The 20,493-nt window shown below is 54.8% G+C and overlaps 1 long non-coding RNA gene across 1 annotated transcript in view; it reads left to right on the top strand.

Moving 5' to 3' along the window:
• The window catches only part of LOC106631544 (uncharacterized), a 41,241-nt gene extending 21,023 nt beyond the window's left edge, over positions 1–20,218 (top strand). The window contains exons 4-7 of the long non-coding RNA XR_008731555.1: positions 943–1,077; positions 1,938–2,138; positions 11,314–11,628; positions 15,292–20,218. This is a non-coding gene — a long non-coding RNA (uncharacterized LOC106631544). The remainder of the gene's footprint in view (positions 1–942; positions 1,078–1,937; positions 2,139–11,313; positions 11,629–15,291) is intronic.
• Positions 20,219–20,493: the final 275 nt, after the last annotated feature.

Below are 20,493 nucleotides of genomic sequence, written 5' to 3'. Positions count from 1 at the left end.
CTCTAATTCTGGTAAGATACATTTAGGTGGGCTTTTTTCCTTTCAAAGGAAGGTAGGTTAAAAAGGTTCTGACTTCTTTAAATAGACTTCCCTTTCCTTAACCAGCTAGGAGCTCCATTAGGAGCACTGGCTATTCCCTTCCACCCAGCCAGGGTGGCTGTCCTGGTGCTTGTGACACATGCTGAACACAGCAGCACCTGTGAGGGCAGGTTTCCAGACACCCCCTCAGCAGCAGAAGGGCTGAAATAAAAGGGTCTGTTTTCCCTCAACAGCGATCAAAAGGAAGAAGTTATCTGCTGCTGCTTGCCGGTTGTATTATTTATTCTATTAGCTGAAGCGTAGCAGTGTAAAAGATAATTTAGCCTGGGTTAATGCAGCATAATACAAAACTCATTACCAAGCCAGAACCGTGTTCTCCTGCCACCCTGCACCTGCTGCTGTCCCTAGATGCCTGAAGGTCCCGGGTCCCCTCTCACAGCATGGGCTGGGGCATCGGGGCAGCTGTGGACCTGCAGAGGGGAAATGATGTCAACAAGCTGTGGCTGATGGCAGCAATCAGCTGTGGCTGACATGGGAATGAACGTGGAGCTCATTTCCCAGCACCTACTGCCGAGGCCGCCTCCACCATTGCCTCCTGCTGCCTTCAGTGGCTTTCAGCGCCAAGGTGAGCGCTGCTGGTGCTGCCATCCTGGAGCCGATGCTCTCGCTTAACACGGGAAGGCAGGAGCATCTGTCCCCCACCACTTCCCTGTTAGCGTGCTGCTATGAAGGCAAAAAGCCATCTGCCTGTGGAGGTTGGGCTCCGTGGTCGGTGGTGTTTGCTAATCCAAGAGAAGAGTGCAATGGGAGGGCAGACAGAGGGATGTGCAGTGAGGGATGCAACGTCGTCCTCCGAATTCACTGAAACACGGGTCTCCTGTATGTTGCTTTCCTGTTGACCAGGAGACCAGACCCACTGCTCTTCCACACAATACCAGATCTCCTGACATGCCCTTCTCACAGTTGCTGGAGAGAAGCTCAACATGGGGGTGATGGTCCTGCGCGGTTCCTGCCTGGATGCCTCCTCTTCCTTGTCAGGTCAGTGTTGCCAGATGGGGTCTTGCCTTCAGGAGGAGCCTCCAGTGCCAGGTTCACACTAATTTTGCTAAGCACCTTAACTGCTGAGGACGCTTGCATGACACGGCTGGTTCAAGAAGGTTTTTACAGAGCATGGCAATTTATTGTGGCTCAGCATTTGCAGAGTAACTCTGTACAGTTAGCTGGCTTGCTGGTGTTTGCCCTGGGATCTGTCTGGGGCATCCCAGACCTGCTGGGGGCTGAGAGGTACCTGAAGCTCGATGGTCTACTAAACTTGCTGTGGTGACAGCCTTATCTGGCCCACCGTGGGGTAGCCCTGGACCTTTGGTATGCTTCTTTCCATGATTTCACCTAAATTCTGCTACTTTTCATTGTCAGAAGGAGTGCAGGCAAGGTAACGATCTGGGTGCAGATTGGAGGGTGCATCCCCTTTACCTTGTCACATACTCATGATATTAAGTCCAAGTGCATCACATTCTGGATGTTTATAAATCATAAGGGAAACATATTTCTTCCTTAATCCCCTGAGCTTTTTTAATTCCTTCATTGTGTTAATACGTTGTTTAAGCTGTATGTCAGCCCTTGTTCTTGCTCGCTGTAGAGGAGCTGGCTTGTCAGCACTTTTGTCTCCATCCTTTTCCCATCAGCATCCGAGAGCTTGGGTAGAGCTGCTACACGTTACTTCTGCGGCAGCACCGTGATTGCCTCTCAGCACTGCCACTGTCAGTGCAGACTGACCAATACAGCAGTTCCATGAGTATGTTCTTCCTGACAAGCATTATTTGCCCTCGATAAATCAGGTAGCATACCTTCAGTTGCGAGTAATAAGTGGTAACGTCCTCCTTTCACATCATCTGAAGATTTCTAGGTCTCTGTTTCACCCCAAGGGGCTACCTTGCCTCCACCGCAGTGGGACGCAGAGATGCCTGAGCTAACTCTGAGCGAGGAATTGTGGAGTCCAGAAGCAGCAGGACTGCTTTAAATGAGGCTTTTGCTCTCTGTAATCATCCCATCTTGAGAAGTACAAGATACTATGTCAAGCTGCAGGGCTTCTTCTCAAGGTAGGCAGGTCAACGTTGGCCTTGCTATCTGGGACAGCTGTCTAGCTGTCCCGGCAGCATATGGGCTGTCCGCTTCAGTGGGGGACCACAGAGACACCCACCAATAATATACTTTGCTGGCTGGTTTGGTGCATTATACGTTCTCAGATCTGCGTTTGCCCCCCATGTTGGATGCTTTCTTCCCCCTTGGAGCAGGGGCTGGGCTGGGCAGGCTGGGATCCCCAGCATGGTGTGCAGGGGAGCATGGTGCTCCCAAGGTGGCGTTTACAGAGGGCGAGAGGAGCTGACAAGCTTTTTCACATCCATTGCTTTGGTGTATCTGGGCCTGCCTCCCCATGCCTACCTGTTTTTCCCAAATACCACTGCTCCTGGTTACCTCCTGGCAGCTGCGTCTGTCCCCCTCTTCCTGAAGCGATGCGCAGCTCTGAGCTCCTCTGGATGGATGTGATGGTCCTTCCACTGATCTTCACGTCCATTCCCTGCCGCAGTGCTTGGCCTGTTCTCTCTCTGGTGCTACGAGCCCAGCAGCCCTCTCCCTGTGCTCTGAGCCAGCACAGCCTTGTTCCCAAATGCTGCGGGAAAGCTTCCCTGTCGGAGCAGAGCCCACCCATGGGTGAGATGCTGTCATGCTCTGCCCACGTGCCTGGCAGCAGGGGCTGGATTCGTTTGCTCTCCTTCCCCCAGAGCAGTGGGGAGGGCAGAGCTCGCTGCAGGCAGGCAGAGCCACCTCCTTCCCCCCCCCTCCCCACCAGCACACGCTGTGCAAGGGAGGATGACAAGGCTCCTTTTGTTCCCGTGGGTGGGAGGTGGCACTGAGCCCCCTGCTCCCCCTGTGACTCAGGCAGAGGCTGCTCCGCACCACGAGCTGGCAGGCTGTTCCCGGGCTTTTTGGAGGGGGCATGGTGGGGACCTGGAGGCTGCATCCTCTTTTGCTTCCCAGGAGGGCTGGGAGCGGGCTCCTGCACACCTGCCCTCCCTTTTGAAAGGTGGGGAGAACTTATTGCTGTTCTTTGCGTGGCTTTTGTCAAGTTGAATCTGACAAGAAGAGTGCTGTAACTGCTTGGGTGCTGTTTGCACCTGTCCCTGCCCCACAAACCTTGGTGAGGCTCTAACTGCCCCCTACCACATCCCTTTCCCAGTTCGCTGTGGGGTCAAAGAGAGCTTTGCCCTGGCAGAGGGGAGCCTGTGGCACTGGGTCCTCTTGGCTGTGAGCGGCACGAACAGTGTTTACTGGCAGGTATCCCTCCCTGCGCCCCTGCCTGCCTCGTGCTTGTTCCCAAGAGGAATGAGCTGCATGTGACGATTTCTGAGACGAATCTGGCTCCCAGGTGTCAGGATATGCTTCCCAGCAGAAGGAAAGGAGCTGGAAAGCTGAGCTTCACCTGTGTATAAGTTCTTCCAGGCTTTGCTGCAGCAAAACCTGGCTCTGTGCAGCTGCTCATCAGCTGCCTGCGGTGCCCCCTTCCCTCTGCCATAGCTGGAGCAGAGAAGTGGGAACAAACCTGGGCAAACCGACTTGCAGTCCCTGGGGAAACAGCACAGGGTGGGAAAACGCTTGGGCATGGCTCTGCAGCTGTGCCCCTGGGCTCACAGCCCTCTGAGAGCAGCTGGGACTGACTGAGCTGGTCTGGAGGGCTGGGAGGCGGTACCGCAGCGGAGGAGATGCTGGCCGTCCAAGAGCTGTCCCTGTCCCCGTTTCCCTGAATGAATGTGGGATCCCAGGACGGCAGGCAGCAGGGATGGGCTCTGCTGCCTGCTTTAGCAGCCAGATTGGCTGGAGTTGCCACAGGTTTATCCATCAGCTGTAAGACTGATCAGCCCTGGAGGGACAGCGTGACTCTTGGTCCCTAAGGTCCCTGGGGAGCGGCACTTCTGCAAGCCAGGTTAAAGCCAGCTGCCAGGCATCTGCTTTTTCTGGAGCTCCCTTGGGCATGTGAGGCTGAATCCTGTCCCTTGCCCCTCATGAAGCCTCTCTAGCCCCCGCATCCCCATGCTGCAGCAGCATCCTGCCCTCTGATGTGGCAGCCCAACCTCACCATGCACCGGCAGCTCCCTTTTTGCTTCGGCTGAGCCTTCTCCACCCCTTGCTGGGCTGCCACAGCTTCGCATCCTCCCAGCCGTGTGCTCCGGCCGCTCTGCTGGTGCCTTGGCTGCATGGGGGGCAGCCTCCCCTCGCTCCCTGCTCATCCTGCCTTGCAGGATCAGCCTGGCTGCCCTGCTTATTTGATTTTATTTGGTTTGTGTTGGCCAAGGATGAAGTCGCAGGTATTTCTGAGCAGCGATAGGATCTCACCAGCCAGCCCTCCTTTAATAAGATCCCAGGCATCTGAGGTACCCGATTACCTTATCTCCTCTCTGCAGATGTACACTACTCCCCTCTCTCGCCAAATTGGGAAGAAGCAGCCGAAACGCTGCTACCCAGCCCAGTCTCTAGTAAATGCTACAGCCCCTCTCCGAGCCCATAAATAATGTTGGATGCTAAAGCAAGGCATGAGCGCAGCATCGCCCACTCTTCTGCAGCTCTTGGAGCTGCAAAGGGGAATGTCCCTAGCCAGAGAAGCGAGTGCCAGAGCATGTGTCCTGGCCAAAGTGGCTGCCGTGAGCAGAAAATGTGGAAAAATAAGCAGAAAGTGGAAGGGGAAGGTGGGAATCAACAGCACTGAGCGGAGCCTGGAAAATGTAGAAATTTTGAAGGGAAGAGATGGGATCAGAAACTTCAGAGGAATTTCTAGCAGTGAGGAGGAGGAACTGCTTTTTAGCATGTGATAAAAAAAAGGGGGGGGGGATAGAAAAAAGTTCTTAGCAATGCTATTGGAATTGGGAAAGCAGAGCAGGTGGTGGTGGTATCTGTGGAGAAGGGATGTGCCTTCAGGCCATGTGATGGTGAACATGTGTGAATCTGTTTCCATTCCTGCTGTGTCCAAGGGTCCCGGCAGCAGCGTTTGGGAAGCACACTGGTGGTGCAGGGCAGGCAGGTTCCCCTGGCTCCTGCCTGGGGCTGGAGAGGAGCGAGGAGCGCCGTTCTGGATCGCATACTGCTCCGGTGTGAGCCCCGAGCGGCACAGGGGGCGAGCTGCTCTCCAGGCTGGGCTTTTCTGGGAAACGGTCGATGAAGGCTTTGTGGGAGGCGATATCGTGGCTGACCTTACAGCAATGGGTCTTATTAAAGCACAGGGCCAGCTTAGCTTGCAGCCAGGTCAAGTTGTATTGCAGATGATAGCATTGCTGTTTAGAAAAATACTTTTTTTTTTGGTCCGAAAGTCTTCGAGGCTGCCTCATTGCACCCTGGTACAGAAGCGGGCCTGGGTTGCAGCTGAGTGTTTCCTTCCCCACAGGGCATCTCCTGTCCCTGGGACAGGCTGAGCTGTCGTGCCAGCATCTCCCTGGCTTCCAAAGCCACTTTGGATCTGCCAGCTGATGTTTGGGCAGGGCCAGCCCTTCTCTCTGAACCAGAGTTGCCCCTTGCCCACAGCAGCCCTGGCAGGCTGCTTGTGGTGGCAGGGCTCTTCAAGATCCCTTGGTACGATGCAGATGAACCCACACCTAATTGCTTTTAAAATTCCCAGTTGCTATGACGACTGCCCAAGCATGATGCGCTGGAGTGCTGTCTCTCTGCTCCCAGGTCTTGCGTTGCCACCAGAAAGCTGTGTGTACCTCTGTACGTACATGTACTTTATTCCAGCTTTCAAAGGTGGTTTATAATCCCTTTGGAGCATGAGCAGAGCTGGTAAAGGGTTTACTTAAAAGGTCTGATAATAAGGTTAAGGAGAGGCCACCAGCCGCTCACCCCGCTGCTGAGCACTTCGATGGCTAAATTTAGCCCCTTGAGTCATTATTGAGTCAGTAAATCGGGGGCAGGAAATCTTGATTTCTCTTTTCTCCCTTTTTTTTTTTTTTTTTTTTTTTTAACAGTGATGCGCCCAAGCTAGGCACCAGGTTGGCTTGGATTCTGCCCTAATCCAGCTTGTTACCTGCCTGCAGTGCTTTCCCTGGGAGCATCCCTGAGCCTTTCCAGAAGAAGGAAGAGCTCCTTTCTCTGACATCTGCCATGACGAGTGGCCGGGTCACAGGCAGGCAGCATCGTTTCCCATCGTTAGTGGTCTGAAGCATGGGAATGTCGGTCTGGTTAGAGTCGTCTCTTGCTGGCGAAGTGCTGATCGAGGCTGCGGGCAGGTAGGGCATCCCCGGAGCTGCTTGGAAACACAGCAGTGAGTGAAGATCCATCCAGATGCTCTTCTCCCAGCACGGCGTGCGAGAGTGCTGCAGCACAGCTGGTAGCAGCAGAAGAGCTCTGAAAAAGCCACGTGAGTGTTAAATTAAGCAACATCGGGAGATCCAGGTTTCCTGGACTTCCAGAGCTGCTCTGCACAATGCCCAAGCCTCCTCCAGACTGGCCCATCCCTGTGCCACGCGTGCAAGCAGCCAGCCCTCTCCAGAGGAGGGGCAGGCTCTGAGGTCCCCGGGGAGGCTGCGATGGAGCAGGATGGGCCAGCGCTCAGTGCCGTGCCTGCTGGAGACCCTCTCCCGGGGTGCAGCAGGATAGCAGGCTGTCCAGGCAGCTTCTCACAGTCCCCAGAAAGTAAATCCTGGGAGTGGGGTCCCCACTGCTAGCTGATTGTATTGGTGTGTATTAGACCTCACCGATTGTGTCTTACATGATTTGTTCCTCAGAATGAAGTGTTTTACAAGTGCCGTGTTTAATCACCTTGCAGAAGGCGATGAAGAACTATCTCTGTCCGTGGGGCTGGGAAATAGCTAAAAGGGATCTAGAGAAGAGACCACATCCTCACCCTGTCACATTAGCTGGGCTGGAAAGCCCAGAAGAGCTGGGGTTTGTGCTTGCAGGCAGCCAGGGGTTGGACAGGAGAACTCAAAAGGTCAAAACACACACCAGGCGTGGAGATGTCCAAGTGGAGCAGAGCCCCAGTGCCTGCCCAGGCGTTAGAGCGGAGCCCCAGCTCGCTGTGCTTGCCCTCCCGGGGAGCAGGTGCTGCGGATGCTGCACATCCAGAGCCTCTGCCGGCCACCTCTGCAAGGGCTCCTGAAACACAGCTCTTCGCTTGGGCCCTGGTGCTCCCCTTACTTCTGTTTTTAGTGGAGACACCCCAAAACCTGGCAATGGAAGTATCTTCCCAGCTGAGGGGGGGGGGGGCGGGGGGGCTGTTTCTGGCAATGAGCTGAATCCAAGCAAACTCGTGTCAGAAGCAGTGCTGATGGCACGTGAGCCGAGAGCTGCTCCTGGCCTCTCCGCAGGAGAAGGGAGCGCTGCCAGGCTCTGCACGGGACCTGGCTCTTCCTGGAGGCAGAGGTACCTCTGTTGTTCTTAAGGACTTCTGGTGAGGCACGCTTCTTCCCGGCACCTGGAGATCAATCAGTGGCTTGTTGGACAGTGAAGGGCACAGAGGGCGATGGGTGCTCCTCACCCTGTTCTGGGTGTTTGCACAGTGAGGGTGGATGCTGGGCTGGGGAGCTGCCACTCTTGCTGTCATTTTTTTTTATTCACAGAAGGCAAAAGATGAAAAAAATCAGAGTAATGGCCAAGGAGACAGCATCCACTTGACTTCTCTTGCCCACGGCAGGAGCAATTAATCTAGTTAAGGCATTGCAGCGGGGCGAGACCACAAGGTTACACAGCCCGAAGCCTGTGCGCTCCGGGAGCTGCGGATGGTGCTGGACCAGCAGCCACAAGGTGTGCTCCCCCTCCCTCTCCCTGCCTTGCCTTTGATCTGCTGCCGGGGGGAGCACGAATATTGTTCCCCACTGGGAGCTGGTTGAACCCCAGCAGGAGCCCCAACATTACTAAAGAGGCGCTTGCAGCTGGCTGGCTGACATGGCGGTGGGTGCTCAGTGCTGCCTGGGACCTGCACGGATGAGCAGAGCCTCCCGGAGATGGAGCGGCTTCCCTCAGCTGCGGGCCTGTCATCTGCTCCCTCTTACTAATAGGTTCCCTCCTCTGAGTACTGCTTAAGCCTCCTCTGTGGTGTAACAAACCCCTGAGGTCTGATCCTGCTGATGTAAAGGTGTAAAGGGAGAGCAGAGCGGGCTGTCGGAGCAGGGTGGTGGTCCTCAGGGGCCTGCGGGACATGCATGTCACCAAGGGCATGGCTGTCAGCTGCGTGGAGAGGCTTGGAGCCCTGTGCCGTGGCTGGCAGGTCAGAGAGCCACCCTGCACCGTGCCAGCGTGCCCCTCGTTGGGCTCTGCTGGTTGATGCCAAAGGTAACGAGCACCTTGGAAGGACATTTTTTGCTGGTGGCTGGTGATGCCCCTTTACTAAAGGCTGCTGGATAGGGAAGGGAGCGGGGTCTTGGCATCCCCACCTGGGAGCGTGGTCTTGTCCTCCGGACACGTGTTGCTGGCGGGTGTCTGAGCAGTGACATCCCGGGGAAGATGCTGTCTGCAGCCCTGGGCTTGAGAAGCCACAAAGGGTGGGCGATGCAGTGCAGACGGCATTGAGGGGATAGGTGTCTGCCTCTCCCCCGTTATTTATTATGCCATAAAATCCAAGGTAACATACATCAGTAAATGCTGTGAAGGGTTTCGTGCGCGTCAGCCGTGCGTATGTGATGGAGCAGATGCTCTTTCAAGACAAGGGGCTCTGTGAGCGGAGGCTGCTGTGATTGATGGGGCAGCTTTCAGCTGTCTGCGCCTTCGCTTGGCTGTAACACAGAACTGCTCCCCCAGAACGCCCCGTCACCGCGGGCTGGGAGGGCAGGGTCCCTCTCGGCAGCGGGGTCCCCTCTGGCTGGGTACCTGCTGCGAGGGTCGGCTGCCGGGGGGGCGGGTGGCATGGGGAGGCTGCTCGGAGGAGCTGAGGCTCCCACTGGCCGATTTTCCCAGGGAACAGGACGCGTGCCATCGTGCTTTCTGTGTACCTGTACCTCTGACAGCTCCCGAGCTCTTCAGATGGTCTCAGCCATGTGTGACAGCAGAACTGTCACCAGTGCTGACAGAAGATGTTCCTACATGGAGATGTCCCCACACCGAGGTGTTCCTGCGCGTCCTGTGAAACGTGCAACCAGGTGGGAGAGGGTGACGGTGAGCATCACCACAGAGGGACAAGCCAGCGTGCACACACCCCCGGGACATGAGGGACAAGTCCTACATGCCTGTGGCCCGCTCATGGGTGGAAGCTTTGGCAGGTGGTGACAACTTAGACATCAAACTTGGCTGAACCAGGAGACATAAATCCTGTTATTTGGGATTAGTGTGGGCAATTCGTTTTAAAGACGGACAAATCCCTTGACTTGTAGGTACCTGCTTGTCACGGGAGACATTCCTCATCTCCAGGAGAGCTGCTCCAGTTGAACAGATCCAGCCCTCTCTGGAGAGATGCTCTGGAGTTGCTAATCATTGGGTTTGGGGATTTTTTTTTCCTAACACTTGTGGGTGATTGCTTCCTCCTCCTCCTCCCTTTTGTCTTTTTGCAACATCATGAGGTTGGGAAGGACCATCTGCTGATTTGATTAATGGCCCTTTTCTGAAAAAGCAACAGAGACAAATGTCCTCCTGAATGTGGCAAAGAGAAATGGAGAAACAGGCTGGCTAATTTTCAGCCATTATTTTGAAACCCAAACTCCTTCCCAGTATCAATTTAGCTATTATTTCAAAAACTAATTAATCTTCACTCAGGCAGTTCTGAGAGACCTGTGTTTAGATAATTAACAGCCCATGGATTATGAAAAGTCTTGCTTTTAGGTCCTACTACAGTGCTTGCCTTCAAGAACACTCCTCCTATCGTCCTGCTTACCAACTCCTTTCATCAGTCCTTCTTTTTTTGACAATTAAGAGCAAATAATTAGCCGTGATGGATTTTGCTTGCTTTCCTGCAGCTCAGCTCTGGTTTTTTTGGTCCTTAAATATTATTCAGCCAAGCAATTTTTGTGGTGGTTTTGCAGCTAATTACACCCAAGCAGGGCAAGGGTAACTGCTGTTACCAAGAGGATCTGGAGAGAGAGGTTGTGTATGGCTGACAGAGAAGCTGAGCAATGAGGTGTGAGAAAGGAGATCCTGGAAGGACAGGGGATGGGATTATTTTTTTTTTTTCTTCCCTCTCTCCAGTTTTGCACGATGCAATGTGAACTTGCCCTATGTATTGCCATGCTGGGGCTGGGCTGACCTCCTTCCCTTGGGACTCCGCTGGCCTCTCGCTTGCCACTGCAGCTTTTGATATTCTTGCTGCGCTGGATGGTGAGGCATCTCCGAGCTGTGGGGGCTGCGGGAGAGCTCTGCACAGTGAAGCAAAGGTGATGGGGTAGTATCAACCCAGGGGCAGCAGTGGGGCAGGTCTGCATCCCGTGCAGACCCTGAGCAGTGCCTGTCCGTACCCTGCATACTCCCTGGCCACCGAGAAGCAAATGCAGGCTGGCAGTGCCGGCGGAGCCACGCTGTGCTGGAGACGGCGCTGTGCCCGAGTGCTGCCGTTCATTAAGCAGCCCGGAGTTTGTTTGCTCTTCTGCTGAGGGCGAAGGAGCCGGAGCGGTGCGGAGCTTGGCCTTTCAACCCTTTGTCTCAAAGAGATGATTCTGAGGTTTTCTTTTTTTAATCTTGGGGCCAAACTCTGTTTGGTTCAAGGCAGCTTTACCTGGCTGAGGGCTAGGAGAGTACTGGGGACGTCGCGTGGCTTGTAGGGACACTGGGGACCTTGGGGCATGGCGTTGGGGGGAAGGCCGGGAGCAAAGCTGCTCTGGCTGCTGCCATTCTCATTAGATCTGGCTGAGTCTGCAGCACAGGAATTGCTCTGGACAAGAGGTGCTGCAGAAGCAGCACTTGATCACTTTGGAGGAAACGATGAAGTTTTCTCTCTGCTTGAGTGACCCAGGGGGGAAAAAGATGCACAGAGAGGTGATGCTGGCAGTTCCCTGCGATGTTAAATGGGAATCTGAGAGGTGGCTCCAACAGGTGCCGCTGAGGGCAGTGCGAGGGGGGGATGGACGTTGGGATAAGCCCCTGCAGCCCTTCCCATCTGGGGCACGAGCTGAGCTGCGCTGCAAACGTGCTGGGAGCACCGGAGGACATGCTCAAACTTAGCTTGATGGAGAGCAGCTCTCAGTTTTCCATCAATCCTACACTGGGGTTTCAGCTCCGTAAGCGTTGGTGATTTCTTAAATACAGGCTTGACTTGCAAGCTTAATGTTCGTGGGTATTTAAAGAGCCACCATTTCTCTCTCCTAACAGGACTTTGAGCTGTGTTTCCTGGGATCGTGAGCAACTGATGGATCATCCCTGGTGCCCCTGTGAAACCTGATGCTGTCCCCACGCCGGCACTGGGAGATTTCCAACCAAACCTCCTCGTCTTGGGGTCAGTTCAGTGAAGGAAGCAAAGAGGATTTTAGGTCCTCCCATCCTGTGGTGCCTACGGGCTCGATGTGATTCGGGATCTCTGGAGCTGATGGATGTCTGGGAGAGTTCTCCAAGTCCTGCTAGGCAGAAGAGTTCGCACATCATTAGCACCATTGCTGTGACCAAACCCTGGCTCGGACAGGCGTGAGTGTAAGTTTTGCCTTCTGAAGCGGGGTTTGTATGCCTCGTGCTTTGCTGTGCAGCCTGGCAGGGTTTGCCTGGCCCTGTGCCCCTCAGCCCTGTGCATCCAGCCGATTGCAGTGCAGGGGGAGGCAGGAGATCCCCACCCAGAGCAAAGCCCCAGACACCCTCTCCATGCCCAGGAGGTGGTCCTCAGGGCTGCTGTAGGTTGTATCAATATTCCCTCAATACTGGAGGGGAGGAAGAGAGGAGATGCTTCTGGTTATGAGGACAAGGGTGTAAGAGCACCTTCCCTGGCTGGGACAGCAAAGGGCCAAAACCCTCCCCAAGCCCCTTGAGCCCCTCTCATCTCTGGACTGGAATGGTGTAAAGAGGTTTGTCAGGTTACTCTGGCTTTAAATAGTTAGGCTTGGATTCAGGCTCAAGCAGAAAGAAATAATTCCTGATGAGCTGCTTACTTTTTCAAACAGATGATGTTTGTGTCTGATAAATCTCTGCCGGTGAAACTCCTTGGTCTAGCAGTTTGACTCCTAATTAAATATTTACCAAGACAGCGCCTCGCCCTGCCTCAAGAAATATCGTCCTTTCACCTCCTCATGGCTTTCGCCTCTTTAGCAGTGTGCAGTTTAAGGAGAGCCATTTAAGACTTGGCTCCAATAAAATGGAGAAAAGCAATTTTCTCTCCACCTTTCCAATCGCTCTCCATTTTTCCCCCTCTGTGAATGAAGTTTGCTGGAGGCTGTGGAGCTCCAGCTTCTTGGAAAGCAAAGGGCTTTTGCAGGAGGGCTGGCAATCTCTCCATCAGGTAGGATGCTACCTCCTCTCGCCAGCAAAGAGAACAGCTACCTGGGGAGGGAGCGAGAGCAGCGCAGCTGATGGAGATGTCACCCCATGCATCTGCAGGGGCTGGGGGCTGCTGTGTGGGGTCACCGGTCACCCAGGGCTGGCTGTTTGGGATGGGTGCATCATTCGGAGAGGCTGAGCTTTTGGGGAAAGGGGTTTGGTTTACCCCGATTTTAACTGTTTGCTACACGATATTATTTTGGGTGGACCAAGCGTCTTCCCCTCTCTTGGGGCGGAGGAAGGATGATCTCTGGTTCGAACCAGTCTGAATCGAAGCAGAACAACTATGAAGCTGCTGCGAGGGCCCCCGTGTGAGCTGGAGCCCGTGCCTGGTGCAGCACGGCCGGAGGGCTGCTGGGGGGATGGCCCCTGGGTTGCCCACCACCCCTGTGCTGCGGCTGCCCCTTGGGGTGGAGCGTCTGGACCACCCCATCACCATGGGGACCTGCCTGCATCTGCTGATTGCTGCAGCTCTTGGGTCCCCTGTAGCAGCCATTCGACATCCCCCCTCACATCTTCCATCTGCCCAGCCAGCACAAAGCTGGCAAGACTGTGCTCCTGCATAATCCCGCTCCAGAGCCCGTGGCCTGGGTGACACCACCTGCAAACTGAGGGGTTTCCCCCATCCTCCTGCCCCTCGGGCTTCCTTCACGTAGATAAAGATGAAAATTGGTGGTTTCAGAGCCCCTGCAGCCGCCTGCCCCCCATGCATGTGTGTGCCCCTGCATCTGTTTGCAGCAGGGGCTGCAAGGAGGCGATGCATCTCCCTCGCCCTGCTTCCCCTGCTGGCCTGGCTTTATCTCCTTCCAATTAAATAAGTGCAGACAGTGGGCTTAATAAGGCCCTGCCTATGAAAGATTACTAACGATCTCATTTCCAGCACGTTGTGAATTATGAGGCAGCCTGCAAAACAAAGCCAAGCGGGGACAGGCTTGGCAGCTAATTACTGTCCCCCATGTCCCCCCCCACTGCCACCGTTGTTAGCTGGGCCCCTAATTGCTCCCTGTGCTGGATTGCATTTTGCTGCTGGTTGTGGTTCATTCACAGCTCTCGTCTGGCACTCGGCTGTTGCTGCTTCTCTCTATCCCCTCCCCCCCCCCCACCTTTTTCAAGTTTATTAATGAAAACCTTATCTTTCTGTGCAGATAATGCCAGAAATAATTAGTACTCAGTGAGGTCTGTCAGGCTCTTCTCCTCTCCCACACCCCTTCCCTGATATCCTTCCTGTTTGCAGTTTCCCAGGTGCTTGGTTAGCGCTGGGGATGTTTTTTTGGGGGGTATTAGGGCTTTCTCACCCTGTGCAGCCTTCCTGGCTGCTCTAGGCTCAGGGCTGTGCTGGGAAGTCTCCTCTGGAGGGGATGCTGGGGAGAAGGGGGACAGCTGCATCTGCAACCTCTGCTTAAAATCCAAGTTTTCCTTGCTCAGGGCAAACCTGGTGCACACGGGGACCTGCAGCCAGGTGTGCTGGGTGGGTTTGGTCTCCAGGGTCCTGGCTGGGGTGCAGGTCATCCCTGGTCCCATCCCTGCTGGAAAGCCAGGGGCAGCCCTACGTTGGCATCAGGGGGCTGTCCCAGCTCTTCTCGAGCTCCTTTTTTTACAATTACGTTTATATTCGTTGTTTCTTGGCTTAAATCTTTCAGCCTGATAAAGGATGACAGTGCTTCTCGAGTGCCTGGGATAGCATAAATAATTCCAGTGCTGAGAGAGAGATTTACAGTGATATAAATGTCAGGAGTGAGCCCAGTTTGTATTAATGGCCTTATTAGTTATGTTGCTGTAAAATACTGATACTCCAGTTGTTAAGCAGCCATGGTTTTGCTCTGCAGCATTAATTCAATAGATTGGGGCTTTTTGATATAAATCGTAAAGTCTGCTGAACCCCATTAGAAAATTCTTCATGATATGTCAGAGATCTTCAAATGGCTTTGACTGAGAGAGACCTGGGAATAAAAAAAGCTGTTTGGCGTGTAAGTATGGAGCAAAGACGGCAGGTGCTGCCCCTCCATGCCCAGGCTGCAGCTGCAGCATCCTCCTGTGGGATGGAGATGCTGCGGGACTAGGTGGGTGTTGCATGAGCACCCTGGCCACAGCAGCTCTGGTCCTGCTTAGAGCCACCCTTGCCCTTGGAGGTCTCCTGGCCATGCAGGGACTTGGGGTAAGCTTGAGTTTTTCAGCCAGCGGCTATGGAAACCACATCTTAAGCTGTCCCAGAGGTCCTGTCTGGGCATCTCCCATGAGCCAGAAGTTGACTTGGCTCTATCCCCAAGCTCGGGCTCACCAAGGCATTGAGAGAAGGTCCCTGAAGGAGAGGAAAAGGGGGAGAAGACTGGTGCTTGGCTAGGGCTGGGAGGGTGAAACTGTCTAGAGGGAGAAGATGCCCATAGTGCTGCTCTGATCCCTCTCTGCCCTCCCCTGCAGTGCCCCTGTCACCCCCTCTGCTTTGCTGCTGTAGCCTCCTTCAGTTCATGAACCTGGAGGCGAGCTGACAGCCAGGATCATTGTCTGACCCGTGGCTTGAGGTGTCCATCCTTACCCCTCTCTCACAGAGTTGCTATCCTCCTCCCAGCCCTGTGCTGCTGCAAGAGGTGCCAGCGCTGTCCCCATCACGTCTGTCCCTTCACCTTGCCCCGGAGCCACTGCTCCTGCCATGGCTCTTTTGCAACTCTGCAAACTTTCCACCAGCAATCTGCCAAGTGCACAGGGAGGGAGGGAGGAAGGAGGTGGGGAAAGTACCACAATAATTGAAAATAAATGATGCATTATATGAAATAAATGTTCTGGTGCAGCCAGCTTGCTGCAGCTGATTATTTATATTTTTTTTCTTCCTAGCGTTTGGAGATGCCTGATAAAAGGGGGATTGGAAGTGAAGGAATGGCACCGCCAGACTGGTGGGGCTGTTCTTTCACCCATGGCTTGGGGAGCACCCCGCATCCTGCAGCGATGGCCGGTGGAGCAGGACATCAGTGCCAGACGGGAGTCCAGTGCAAGAGAGGCCGCTCTTTTGGGCTGTGCTGGAGCTCCGTGGGCTCAGTGCCCAGCTGTGACACGTAAGGATGGGACAGGGAAGTCGTAGGGAGCCTCCAGAGGTGCTTCTCTGCTTGCCACTCTTCACATTTGAGGATGTCCCAGGTCTGACATGATGTCCCTATAGCTAATGGCTCCACACACCTGCCTGCCTCCTGAGCCTCCTACCCCAGGAACTGCCTGACCGTCAGCTCTGCACCACCCATAACGTGTCTTCTGCAGGGTCAGCCATGCATTGCCTTGGTGGGCACTTGGCTTGGCCAACGGCGACCAGAGCTCTGCTGCTCCCTGCCTGGGCACGCGCCTGTTAGTGCACACAAAGCAAATGGACCCTCTGCCCGAGGTGGGGGTTCTTTGCAATGTTCTTCTGGTGAGGATTAACTCCTGACACTGCTATTTGTTATGGGAAGAGGTTATGTTTTCCCGGGAGATGTTGGATTTAACCGGCAATGTGAAGCTTTCTCCTGCCTTGGATCCCCCACGTCACTGACTGACCATGTCACGGTTCTTATGCCTTGATAAGACTTACCCTGGATTATTATTTAGCCCCTAATTAATCTTGAGAGTGATGTAAAGGCTTTGAACTGGTTGTTTGAAGATTGAGTGGATGATTTCTGCTCTTGTCAAAGAAAAAGGGATTTGGAGGCAAGAGCCTAGCTCTGAATGATGTTGAGTTGCTCTCGCCAGGCAGGTGGGACTGGCTCCTGACTCCCTCCCTGCCAGCGCCTGCGGGGCCCCTGCAAGGCAAATCCCCTCAGAAATGGGATGCAAAACGGTGCTCGGGAGGGATGCGAGCCAGGATGATGTCTGGCTGGGGACTGGATACGCCCTGTACAAACAGTCAGATGCCAGCGGGAATCCCCCCACGGGAGCTGTGAGGTTTGGGGTTAACAGCCCGGCCCTTTTCTTCTCCCACAAGCGATTTCCCCTCATGTATCTTGTTTGCTTGCAGACTCCTTGCAGCAGCCAGCAGCTCGGTTGTCTCATTAATCACCACTGACAATGGCCACACAGCGTCTGGTGAAGCCAGGACCTTGTCCCCCAGCCAGGAAGGTGTTGGGATGAGCCGTATTGCTCCCTGAAAACTCCAGCCGAAAACGGGGAAAAGGCCGTGTCGCCCATGGGGTTGAAGCTCATGGAAGATGCTCTTTCTCCATGCCAGCCTCTTGTTCCTGCCTGCAGGCAGGCAGTGAGTTACGGTTAGCCCTTGTGAACCTGTGTCTTTTTAAAATGCATCTTTTTAAAATGCATCTTTTCCTTCTCCCTGCTCGCTGGGATCAAGGGCAGCTCTGTGGGGGGCTGGTGGGTTTGTCTGCCGCTGCATTGATTTGGCAAAGGCTGGGGATGAAAGCACCGCAGCCTCCAGCTGAGGCTGTGGAGGGTTTTAGGCTTGAGTTTTCCCGAATTCTGCCCATCGCAAAAGTAAACAAACGCCACTGGCCAGGGGCAGCTTGGAGCTGGAGAGGGTTGGCACAGGGGCTGAGCATCGATCACGGGCTGCTAGGCAAGACCTGACCAAAACCCCACTGGTGTCAGGAGGCAACTCCAACCCTCCCAGCTTCCAAATGTTGGGCCGGGCAGAAAAACCAGCCTACTTAGAAAGCAGTCGTTTGACGTTGTGCTGTCAGACTTCAAATGGCCATCACTGTGGCTCATGACCCCGAGCAGAAATCCTGGTGGACCTCAGCCTGTTTCAGGTCTCGATCTGACCTGTTTTTGTGATGCCCTGAAAATGGCATCATCCATCACAGCCTGTGGGGGTGCAGGAAGGGGAGGGCAGGTTAAACTCCTCTCCCTTACCCTCTGCCGCTCCCCGCCACCACTTTATCTCTCCAGAAGCTGCATTTGAGTACAGCTCACTTTGTTAGTCATTTCTTTTACACAGAGGCTTTTAAAAGTGCCTGGGAACAGCGGCTTGTGTCAGGGAGATGCTTTTCAGTCCAGCGACTGTAATATTTAAGTGCTGGTTAAATAGCCACCTCATCTAAAAGTAACGGGCAAAGAGCTGAAAGCTTGCCGGAGCCGCAGCCTTCTACCTGCCTATTTGAACAGGTCCTACAGAGATGATTTAGGAGACCAGGGTTTCTTCCCCATCAGCTGCCTGGGTCACATCAGGGATGGCATGGCATTTTCCTTGCACCCCCATGGAGCTCTGCTGCCCCAGGGACTCTGTGCACCCCACGGATGATCCAGCTGGCTGATGGGGGCAGTTCGGGGTTGGGTGGCTGTGGCCCACGGGGGTCTTCTCAAATGGGTGATGTGTCTTGATGAGCCCAGGTGCCTCGATGTTCCTTCCCAGTGGAGGAGCAGTCTGTAATGCTGCGGTGGCCCTTCCCTGGCCACGTGGGTCCCGTGACTGCAGTCCCCAGGGGAGCCCCCCCCTGCAGTGCTGGAGCCACAGGGCTGTGTCCTGAGCTGGAGAAAGCTGGCAGAGGGGCTGTCAGCCTGGGGAGACCCTGGCTGGGGATGCTGAGGGTATCCTGAGGTGCCACCACCCCCCCGCAGCCCATCCTGTCATGGTACGTGGTGGCGCTAAGGAAATGGAGATGCTGGGACCCTTCATATGGGTCTTATTTGCTTTTAATCTGATAGTTAAATTGTTTTCTTCCCAAATGTAGTAAATGAGAGGTTTAATCAAACCCAGCCAGCCAGCACTGATGGAATCTTGGCAGTAGAGGAAAACACTGCATTTTTGTTTGTGTCCCACCGTGCTCCCTTGGAGACATCCTGGCTCTTGCAGCAGCTCCTCACTCGACGGCACCGGAGGGCACGGGCTTTGCTTAGCTGTTAATCCAAGTACTGTGCCCTATGTGGGGCCATCACAGCGGGACCCCTGCTAGCCCACCTGCTCCCAGCCCCTCTCCTTGGCCAGGCTTCGCGGTGGCAATGGTGGGACTGTCCTGCTACACCTCTCCTCAACCGCTTTCTTTCCAGGAGGAGGGTCTCGCCTGGTACCCCCATCCCAGGAGTTGGTGTTGGGTTCAAGCCCTCCACCCCAGGTTTCCTATCATGCGTGACAGCACCAGGATCTGCTCTTAGAGCATCTCCATGTCTGAACTTCTCTGCCCAAATCTTAGACATGTTGTGGCCCTTGGTGGGGGAAAAGATGAGCATCTTCCCAGGCCCGAAACAGCCTTGGGCAAGGGTGTGAGTAGGGATAGAGCCAGCGGGCTTCGCTGGCTTTAAAATAGGGAGCAAAGCACCCCCAAACGTCCAGCTGGTCAATGCTTCTGGGAATGAGGGGAGACTCTGCGTTCCCTTATGCATCAGAGCCCTCAAAACCCACTGGCTCCCGGCGCGAGGCCAGCTGATCCTGGAGACGCGGCTCCTCTGCCTCCTTTTTCCAGATGGCTTTTCTCAATCAAGGCTTTTCCAGAAATAGCTTGCATACACCGAGCAGCCGGCTCTGCAAATAGCTCACCTCCCGAAACAAGGAGGCAGTGCGGTCGGAGCATCGTCCCCTATGTCCCTTCCACGCTCCCGACTGCCTTGGTGCTGACTCCAGCATGCAGAAACCCTCTGCTTCTGCCGGGACGCCTCTGCCGGCTGGGAAATGGGGATGTGCCAGGGTCCTCTGTGTCTGGGCTGTCCTGTCCTGCACAGGGGCAGCCCCAGCTTTGCTGTGGGAGCTGACCGGCGGCTTGCTTGGCCATGTGCATCCCGCATCTCTGCAGGGAAGGGTGGCTGGTGGCTTCCAGGGGCAGGGAGGTGGCCCAGGTGACACAGCACGTGGTCCGAATGTCATGGTGGCGGGGCACCACCGCTCCCAGCTGCAGTGCTGCCTCGTGTCCCTTCTTACATGTTTATTATGCCAACTTGAAGGGGGGGGGAAATGCAATTTTTTTTCTGTGGGTTTAGCTGATTTATTAATGGTCTGTAATGCCAGTAATAGCTCATCTATAAATCTGTTCTTAAGAATTTATAGGGCAAATATTCCAGCGCCATACTAAAGACACAACTCATAAATGCCTGTGAGCACCAGCCCAATGGCTCTGGCAGCAGAAAACAGTTATCTGAGGGGAGGGAAAGGCGGCGAGCTCACCCCAGTGGCTTCCACCTGGAGCCTTGAAAATATTTGGAAAGCAAATTATTTCGGGGACTGTTCCCTCCAGCCAGGAGGTGCCTGTGGCCTCCTGCTCCATGCTGTGCTGGAACCGAGCCTGCAGTGGGTGTCAGCACCATCCCGATGCCAAGGCACTGCTCCCATCCCTGCAGGCTCCCAGGCCCGTCCACCCCCAGCGCTCTCCCCAGGGACCCCCGCCATCTGCCATCACCTCATCCCCAGCCCAGGGTGACAGTATTTACCGCTGAAGTGCGCTGAGTGTAATTGCTAATCAGATACAGGCAATCAATTCATCCCCCCGCCGCTGCCGCCTCGGGGAGGGGCTGCCTTTCCCTGCTGAAGGTGACTCCTGCAGGAATTCAGATTTAAAAATAAAGGCGATAATCATCAGAAGTTCATTAAATTAGCATCAGGCTCATTTGCACTTGGGGGGTGGGGGGTGGGGTGGTGGTGGCAGGGAGCAGGACCAGGCAGAGGACATCTCTACTTGCCTCCCCTCAGTCCAGGGATGTCCGCAGGAGATGCCTCCAGCGGGACAAGGGTCCAAACGCTCCTGGGAGCTCTCCCTGATTTACTCCTCCTGTCCCGGGGTTGCTGCAGTCATGAGTCAACAGTGCAGTATATTTAAATGCAAAACACCATTATCCTTCATTAAAAGCTCTGTCATCACCCAGACTGCACAGGAAAGAGTTATTATGCCATTATGCTCCCGGTGACACACGGCTTCCCCAGCCCTCCAGCAGCCACAGCGATGCATGTCGGCCGTGCCAGGTGCCCGTGGTGGGTCGGTGGTGTGTGGCCAGGGGCTGTGCCCTGTGAGGTGGCTGGCATCCGATTTTCCCTCGATGGTGGCCTCAGAGCAGGGAGGCGAGGCGCAGGAGAATGGGGCCTGGGGGGTACGAGGGTACCACGGTGTGGGAGGGATGCTGCTGGCACGGCAGGGG

The sequence above is a fragment of the Falco cherrug genome, chromosome 1, assembly GCF_023634085.1.
Source record: "Falco cherrug isolate bFalChe1 chromosome 1, bFalChe1.pri, whole genome shotgun sequence".
Classification (NCBI taxonomy): domain Eukaryota; kingdom Metazoa; phylum Chordata; class Aves; order Falconiformes; family Falconidae; genus Falco; species Falco cherrug.
This window is presented reverse-complemented; position numbering and strand designations above follow the sequence as displayed.